Below are 9,497 nucleotides of genomic sequence, written 5' to 3'. Positions count from 1 at the left end.
AGTCTAACTGTCAACCCAGCACCACTATCCCCAGATGCCACATCCAGATGTCTTTTAACACTTCAAGAGCCAGTGACTCCACCACTTCCCTGTGCCTAATCAGTCCTGTAGTGAGAATGCCTAACCCACCACTGCCTAACCAGTCGTGAAGTGACAAACATTTTGCTAATAACTAATCTGAACCTCCCTGGTTGGGCTGTCTAGCTTGGTCTAGATAGTCTGGACTGCCTAAGTGTGACAGATTAGACAGTATCTGTAGTATACCAATTTACGTCAGATCACAACTGGAAGAGATTTGGCCTGCATCAGTAGAATTCCCCGTAAAATCATGAGCAGTTAGGAAATCACTTTGTGGAAACTGCCACCAGAAATTTAATCTATTAACAGTGCAGCACCACAACCACATTTACCCTGACAGAAGTTTCCTCTTGCTCCCTCCCTACCTGCCCAGTCACAGATCTAGAGGTCTGGGCTGTGATCAGGAAATCCCTGTGTGCTGCTCCTGTTCCTGGATCTTGTTTTCTGGCCTCTGATCCCAGGTGTTGTTGACATCTGTTGGGCTGCACAGCTCTGAATTTGATTGGGATTGTTCTGATGGAAAACAAAGAAATCTGTTGAGGGGTTTTATACTCAGTGCTCTTGGGAAGGAAATTTTAGAATTAAAATTTGTGGGATGACTTTTTGAAAAGGCTAAATTAGTCTTACTTTTTTCCCAGTTATGTTACTTCACATTCTTGCTAATTCAACATACAATAAATCAAACTGGTGTACAATCATATCTCAAATCAGTTAAATTTGTAAAATGCCTATAGACATATACTTCCGTGTAGCAAGTCAAGTATGACTCTAAATGGTCTAATGCATTCTGCATAATGAACTTCAGAAACAGATCTAAGAGAAACACTCTTGTGGGACTGTCTGGTACTGTAGCCAGATACTCCACCTGGAATGTGGTCAGGCAGCTTGGATAATGTCCTATTTTCAAGGTTGTAAGTGGTGGACTGAGAGCAGATGTGTCATGTTGTTTTGATGCTGAACTGTGCTAAAACCAGTCTGACTCCTTAACTGTGGCAGATATGGTGAAGTACCCTTGTGTAAAAATGCTGAGCTGCCTGGAGACGTATGACTGACACTCAGCCACTTTATACTATAAAGGTCCAGTCCCACTTTCAAATGGACAGGTTCTTCTGACATATCCCTTCTTGGAGTGTGTGTGGGGATCCTCCCTTGATTGGGGATGCCTCAAAGTTACTTCAGAGTTTGAGTGAAAGAGATTTTGTCCACAGTCATTGGCATTGATGACTTATATCAATCTCTAATAATTGTTTCTTTTTGCTTAATATAATATTATATTTATATTTATAGCTTTAATATAATTGGTTTGTTACAGTGCATTTTACTGTCCTATACTATGCTATACTCATAATTTTAGCTTCTGTACTCTGTAGCAAATAATTCTGATACAGATCTTTTGTCTAATCATTTATCATAATAGATTATCCATTTATATATAAATATATGTGGTTTTGACATCCTTACACCTGCAGGACAAAGTTGTACAAAGGCTCAATCACACCTCTATAATTCCTTAGACTTAAACCAGTGACAGTCTGGGGCTAAGATTGGATCCAGCTGCCCTCAGGCTCCTCTCTGAGAAGGAGTTTAGAAAGCAAGGGAGTCCCTTCTGCACCTTGTGACTCAACAGGAGGGCTTCTCTAACAAACTCTCTGAAGCTCCCACGTCGCCCATGACAGGTTTGTAGATGTGAGGTTGTAGTAGTCTGTTAAACATTTGAGATTCAAAATGTTTAAATTTAATTTTTCTGTTGATTTGTGTATTCAAATTTTGAGTAATTCTTTAATGCATTTCAGATGTAATGTCAGAAAATATGGAGAAGGATATTAACATGAAGATTTGCGAGGTTTTAACAAAATACTTAAAAAAACCAGAAAAGCTGTAGGCTGCTAGAGTGTAATGAAGGTTCATCCTTCAGTTCTTAAAGTTCTGTGGGAAAATGAGTCTGTGAGTACAAAGAAAGTATATCTCTAAGCCCATGTTCCAGAAAACACATGTTGGTATTTTAGCAATTCTGACAGAAACCATGACATCATTCTTGCAGGGCAAAGCAGTATTTGTAACCTCTTCACACAGGCTGTCCCTGGAGGTTCCATTTTCTTCATTGTTTAATTTGAACAAAATACACTGCACCAAGTTAATATTTTTTTTTTTTTTGGTTTGTTTTCCTTCTGGGATCATATGGTGCTTCTCCTTGTGAGATACCCAGTGAACATCATTTAGCAAATAAGACATGGAAATTTTTTCAAGACTTTCCATGAACTTTCTATATAGTCACTAGTAATTAACATGATTTTCCACTATAATATCTTTGATGAAATTGAGTACTCTGTTTCATGATATTCATCTTTCAGCTGGGCTGAATTTGGCTTTCCCTTTCTACTGAACAAGCATCACTGAAGTTTTGTCTGTACTGCAGCCCCATCTGCCCCTGGCTCTGCATGACTGGCAATTCGTACTCAGGTGAAGTTATGCTGGTTACAAGAGTTTTCCCAGTGGGTATAACTCATGTATTTCATCCTGACTAATTTCATCCATATAAAAGTTTGTTATCTAATCGAAGTTTCTGCTATAATCTGTGAAGACTGTAAGGCTCATTTAGAGAACAATTTATCCTATCATAATGTTGAAGTGTCTAAATAAGCTGTGTGCTGACTGTATTTCTCTACATTCACTCAGTGTGAAGGACATCCAGACGGCTGGTTTTATCTGAGCATCCACATTGAAATGACTGAAGTTAAGTCAGGAGTTCTGAGGGTTGAAGCCCAGACTACATGAATTGCTCAATCCATGATTAAATACAAACATTTTATGTTTGTTAAGACACACTCAGTACTTCTACCTATTTAAGCCACCTTCCATTCTGTGGGTCCTGTTTGTAACTGATTGCCCCCAAATGAATTGAATACAAGCCTGCTAGAAATGCTCTGTCTGCCCCCCAGGATCCCTGCTCTGTTCTGGATCTTCCTCACACTTTCTCCTCTGTATGTCAGTCTGGATGTGGCCAGGCAGTGGAAGCACAGTGCAGACTCTCCTTTGATGGTGCTACAGGAAACCTGCATGTGCAGTCCAGCTTGCACCATGTCTGATCAAGAACACCTTGTTTTATTACATGGGCTCTAACATGTGCAGCAATACAGCATGTAAATGTAAAAAGTGTACTCAGCTTCTAGGCAAACCCTTAGATGGTGCATCATGGCTGATTAGCGAAAGCGTTGCATTTACATCTTCTTGACAACATGTTCTTACTTACTACACTGGAATGAAAGGGTAGATCCAGCCTTCACATGTGGGGTACATATGCTGTAAAAAGGGCAATTTTGCTGAATCGCCTTAGTTGAGTAAATTGCAAAGGCATGACGCTGATTATCTAAATGAGAACACTAGCCTGAAAATTAATAATGTAACTTTACAGGCTCATTTGCTGCCCAGGTGAATTTCACTAGAAGGGCTTCAAGCAGTGAAAGTGCACGTGCATGTGATATATAAAATGCACCTGTTCAAATAATGTTTCTTTTCCTAGATGTTATATTACTGAGGCATGGAATAATTTCACTTTTAAAAATCCTACCCCAATTTAAATGCCTCCCCCCTGCACCCTGCTCTCCTGTTGATCTTAATAAAAATGTCTTCATTGAGGGAACTGGTTATTAGGGGAACAAATAAACTGCCCATAGTCAGGTGTACATATAAAGCACTTTTCATCCATACATCTCAAAGCAGTTTGCAGTAGGAGGGCATGTATCATATTTTGCATATGGTGAAACCAGAAATTCAGAGACTCCAGAGGAAAGTCATCCTAAAAGACTTTAAATAAAGTGCTGCGTTTTTTTCCTAGCATTTTTTTAATGTAGTAGGTGTAATGTCTGTGAACAAATGCGATTGTGTAAACGGAGCCCCTTTAATGTGTGGTATGTACAGCCAGTACTGGGAGGGGTAAGTGACACAGGAAAGAGGGAATGGTTTTTGCTTAACTTTTGATTACTGTGAGTTCAGTGATACAATCTGTTCCTTCCTCCTTCAATTCCTCTTTATGATTAGCACACAAAATTATTAAAAACAAATATATTGAAGTCCATAGGAATAAAAGGGTAGTAGAATAAATTATTATTCCTCTTGATCTTCAAAAATAGGTAATGCTAAAATTTTATTGCTGCATGTTCTTTTATCAGTCTTTGTTGGAAATTGGAATGCATCACATACATTTTGAGTGATGGGTGTTAGTCCATTTCATTAAGGTTTTTATTGTTTTCCTCCTCAGGGCTGATACCTCACATTTCTGAAAGTTGAAGGATCATCTCTGCATGCTGAAAAGGCCCTATTTTATTGCCTGTCCCAGGCTGGTAAAACAGCAGACACATGTGAGTGGATCCATCTGTGGGAGGACAGGTGGAGGGGAAATGGGAAGTCTCTGCTTGTTCTTACACAATGATTTGTTTCAGTTGCCACACTCTGTTAAATAAACGGCCTATGCACCAAGCAGGGATCTCACTTATACAAGGAGGCTTTTCTTTGAACCCTTCCAGGTGGGAAGGTTTTCTAGTACAAGGCTCTTATTTAATGTTCACATTGCCCAAAGGCCTCAGTCAGCACCTCTATGCAAACCTCATAAGATGTAATCCCTGCCTTAAACACTTCATGGTCTGGGCACACAGCAGTGCTGGACATGGAGTGAGCCAATGCATGTCACCAAGGTGACAGCTGCCTGTCTTACTAGGTCCAGTCACTTCTTTCATTAATTCAGTGATCTTATGTATTTACTTTTGATCTCTGGTATCTGGCAGGGAAAGGGCAAGGAGGCTAGAAACATCAAGAATGAGGACATGGAGCAGGAGGGCACTGCCAGTGGGAGGCAGAAAATGAGGAACAACATGGGAGAGATTAGAACAGAAACCATTCTGCCAGAAAAATAAAATCCCTATTAATTTTCAGGTTTCCACCACTTGTTTTCAGAGGCAATGACATCTACTGGAGTAGAGAACAAAGGAGGTAGATATCTTTCTTCAATCTTTTCTTCAGTTCTTACTGGTTATAAATTTTCTGCTTCCTCCTTCTTGATGGTCTGAGGTCTAAAGTCTTATGGGAAGGTTGTGAAGAGCTAAGAGAGAATCCAGAAGAGAAAAATGGTTAGTCTTGTAATACTACAGGAACCAGAACATCTTCAGAGACCTCATGACCTAGAGCTAGTTGGGTTAATTGTTAAGTTTAGGGCCTCTGGGACATGCAAGCAGCTTTATGTTTACTCATTAAAGCACATTATGACCCACTGATTTACTACTTCATCAGAAATTTTGTCTTCTGCCTGTAATATGACATCTCTCTTGCACATCTTCCATGAGAAATGATGCTGAGAGTTTTGGGCACATAGAACAAAGAGAGATAAAGGGAGCTGAGATGGTGACATGGCTCACACCAACCTGAACCTGGAAGCCACTGCCCAGCCCTGACTCCTCTGCTGAAGAGACAGCACACCTGTAGATATTGTCTCCAGAGCTGTCTGGAGCACGCACATGCAGCTGGTTAGGGAACAGGCACAGACATCTGGAGGGAGGGGAGGCTGCCAGCCCAGCCCAGCCCAGCCCAGCCCAGCTCAGCAGCTTTACACTGAGGCCTGTGAAACCTGGTTAAGGTGGCCCACACCAGTGCTCCCAGATGATGTTCATGCCTCGAGGGTGGTCTTTTCCTGACTCTGCACCCCCACCGCAGAGCAGAGCACAGCTTGGAATCATCTGCTCCAGTCCTTAAAGGGCAGCCAGAGCAAGTGGGATTTGGTCTGGGAACACAGTTCACCTCTTGGCTTTCTCTTTTTTCCCTTTTTCTCTCTCCCGAGGCAGGAACTTTATTGGAGGCAAGTAAGTGGTGAGGGAAAATAGTGAAGGCAGTGCAGTGGCTCATATAAGGAGCTCCTTCATTATGGTATTGCTGAAAAATGTTACTGAAGTGGTGCACTCCGGGGGGTATACAAGGATAAGGATCTTAGCTGGAAGTCTGCTTCCTTACTGCTTCCCAGAAATTAACAGAATTTATGCAATAATCAAGTACATTCAGTACCATATGTCAGAACCTATCATAACACACAGAAAAGGGGGCCTTGTTATGCTTCATGCCGCACTCTCTGAAGCATTTCAGTTCAACACCTTTCTTTGCTTATTCACATCACATCAGAGAAAGAGCAAAACGCGATGTCAGCCGGGGGCCAAAAGTTACTGGCATTGGTTTCTGTACAGTTCTTTCATGTGGTGAGGGTGTGGTGACCTATTGGTGGAAACACCCTAACAAACCTTGAAGAAATGAGTTCTGCCTTGGACACAGATCCCGTTTTCTCCCTCCCCTTTCCCATGTGCATGACTCAAGTATAAAAAAGTACCTGAACACTGGTAAGGTGGTGGTTGCCTGTGAACTTTCCCTGTACAGTGCTGGCTTCTGAAACTGCCTTGGGTTTCATGATGGTCTGTCTGGGTTCTGTTAGACCTTTGACTCTCATGTTGTGCAGCATGTTTTTTAGAAAGTGCTGGGCAGTCTGCAATAGCCAGGAGTGCCTTTAGCTCCTCTGATATTTTTAAAGTTATTAGAGGAGCTGCTTTGTCAGGAAACTCCAAACATGCAATGCAAAAGGAATTATAATTAGGCTCTTCTTTGCTGGTAGCAGTTCTGGATGTTAGGATCACATCTGGGTTATTCCGTAGTGAGACAGTGTAATCTGGTTTTATGGGGTTTATAAACTCTTAATTTGTAAAAGCATATCTCTGTGTTACCCAAGCAGCAAACCACCAGAGAATCTGTGTAGACCTGGTTTATGGTACATCACAGAGACTGAGTTCACTGTGGCCAGAAAGAAGAGGCTGAAGGTAGTGATGCTCAAAAGATGACTTCTGGACGATCCTTCCACTTCATTTGGCATATAAAGTTTTTAAAACGGAAACAGATTTTACTTCAAAAATTATTTTTGTCCTTGTTGGAAACATCACCTACTTAAATTCTGCTAAATATTCCCCTCCATGACGTGATCTCTGATCCTCAGGCCAAGCTGTTTGTGCTCAGACTGCTCTGGACATTTGATTCTTCCAGAGCACCATCCCCTCGGCTTTGCATTTGACTCTGCATCTCCAGTGGGCTCCACGTGGTGTCCTGTAGGGCAAAATTTTGATTTTGCTTTTTCCTTTTTTTGTTTTCCTGCTCCCAGTGTGAAGTTTCCATGACAGTGACGTGCTACAGCCTACCAGAAACACATTATGGGATGTAAATGAGAGTCTGCAGTGCATGCCCCGGGATGTGACACGAAGGTGCCCAGCCAGCTGGAGAGCTCTGCAGGACCTTGTAAGGCACAGGGAAATGAACCTGCTGCAGCCTCATCCACTGTAGGACCATGATTCAGAGGGAACCTTAGTTTCAACTATTTCCATATCTACAAGTTCCATGCTTTTTTTTCCCTGGCTGTTTAACTGTAAAAGAGTAAACCAGCATTTAGGCATTTTGGCAGTTTGGGATACAAAAAGGAATGGGGGAGCTCTTAGTTACTTAGAGAGCAAGTAGAGTGATATGGGTACACCTATCCTGTGCAAGATCTCAGACATCCTGCAGGTGAGAGCTGCCTTGAGCTGCCATATCCCCTGTGCAGCAGTGCCTGGGAATCCCCTTGAAAGTCAAATGGGAGTGGCAGGATCCCTTAGTCCCACTGCTCTGGCTGCCTGGTTTCTGCCTTCAGTGGTAGCTCTGGGTACACACTGTCACAGGTGTTCCCTGTGGATGGTACCCAGCATAACTGGGTGTTTGTGCTCAATATAAAGATATAAACCCAGACATATTCGGCCAGAGCAAATAGAATTCTAGTCTGGTATTTTATCTTGGATGGTGCCACATGGATTCACCTAGGAAAATACAAAATATGACAAAAATTGAGAGATAACCTCTCAAATGTCATTCCAGTCTTCTCCTATTTGTTCATCATCCTGCCAAGCCAGAGACACCATCTGTATATTTAATTGCCCTGAGAGATGTCTTTTCTATGAATTTCTCCAGCCTCCTTTTAGAAAGCTGAGGTTTTCTGGCACCTGTTAGGAGGATGGTGAGGAGCTCCACAGATTAAACAGATTTTGGTGTGAGTAAAAATGTTCTTTGTTTGGTCCGAACCCGCTTCCAGCTAATTGCATTTTAGATCCCCTATGTCCTGTTTGTGTTCAAGAGTGGATGTATATTCAACCTGCCTTCATCTTCTCCCTGATCTTGTAGAGCCCCATCAAATTCCCTTCTGATTGTCTTTTTCCAGAGTGAAGACTACCACCTCTTAGGCATTGCTTGTACAGAAGTTGTCCCGTGTATCTTGAATGCCTTTCATTATCTTTTTTATCATTTTCTGAACATTCCCCAGTCTATTATACCTTTCTGTGGCTGGAGACCACATGACACAGCTTTCAGGACACTGATGCATAGACACACACAGGGCCAGATTGATGAATTCTGTGCTTTCCCTTTTCATAATAATTTTGAAGACTTGGTTTTCTTTACAACAGACCATGGCACTGAGATAATACTTCCATGGAACTACCCAGTTATAAAGCAAGCTGCTGTTTGCTCTCAAGAATTGTGAAATTTCTGCCATCAGTTCTAATTATTTTAAAATGTTAATTACAAAAAATTGACACAGGAGATATTAGATAATTCTCTAGAAAATTCACATTTCTTGTACAGTAGAACAAGGTAACTCGGGTAGGAAAGAAAATGACCAACTCTAATCAGTCATCACTGAAAAACTACAAATTGCTGGAGTGCAGATACCTCAGCCAAGTTAATCAAGCAGCAGTTAATCAAAATGGATTTCCCTAATCATATTTCTGTCTTCTTTTTCTATGAATATAAACTTTTGAAATTATTTGACTTGAAAAGGGGTGGTCTCTGTGGTATTAAGATGTCAACTTATGACACATGGTTTTCCAACAAAGGCTCTTTGTTTTAAACAGATGTACAGAAAGTAGAGAAAAATAAACTCACAGACACTGGTCGTAGAAGTGGGTAAAATATCTCTTCAGAACCCTTTGTCAGAAACCCTGAACTCAGAAGTCTTACTTCTGCTATTCCTGCTTTTCACACTCCTGCCATGTCAGGCCATATGAGGATACTTGATGGTGGGCTGTATTTCCCTGTATTTTAAAGAAACTTTCATTTCTTGGTGATGGGAATACCTATCCTGCACATTTCATGACAAGAAACTTTTCTTCAAGGGTGGCCGTGCTGCTCTGTTTGTGTCACGGATGAAGACAGAAATTGTTTTGGAGGGCAAGTATGATCCAGCAGTGTTTATTTGGGCTCAGAGGCCAGAAGCACCAGAGCTAGATTTCACTCAGTGAACTGAAGACCACTTAAAAGCCTCTGGTGATTCAAGCTTCCCTGGGAGCTGCACAAGATAATTCAGGGTGTTTCCCAGG

General features: G+C 41.5%; 1 long non-coding RNA gene across 1 annotated transcript; it reads left to right on the top strand.

Annotated features, from left to right (window-relative positions):
• Window positions 1–1,571: 1,571 nt before the first annotated feature.
• Window positions 1,572–8,916, top strand: LOC125317249. The gene is made up of 4 exons (XR_007199985.1): window positions 1,572–1,754; window positions 2,430–2,538; window positions 4,337–4,436; window positions 7,259–8,916. It is a non-coding gene; the product is annotated as an uncharacterized LOC125317249 (long non-coding RNA).
• The last annotated feature ends 581 nt before the right edge of the window (window positions 8,917–9,497 follow it).

Source organism: Corvus hawaiiensis, chromosome 26, assembly GCF_020740725.1.
Source record: "Corvus hawaiiensis isolate bCorHaw1 chromosome 26, bCorHaw1.pri.cur, whole genome shotgun sequence".
Lineage (NCBI taxonomy): Eukaryota > Metazoa > Chordata > Aves > Passeriformes > Corvidae > Corvus > Corvus hawaiiensis.
The sequence above is the reverse complement of the archived record's forward strand: the minus strand, read 5'-3'. Positions and strand labels throughout refer to the sequence as shown.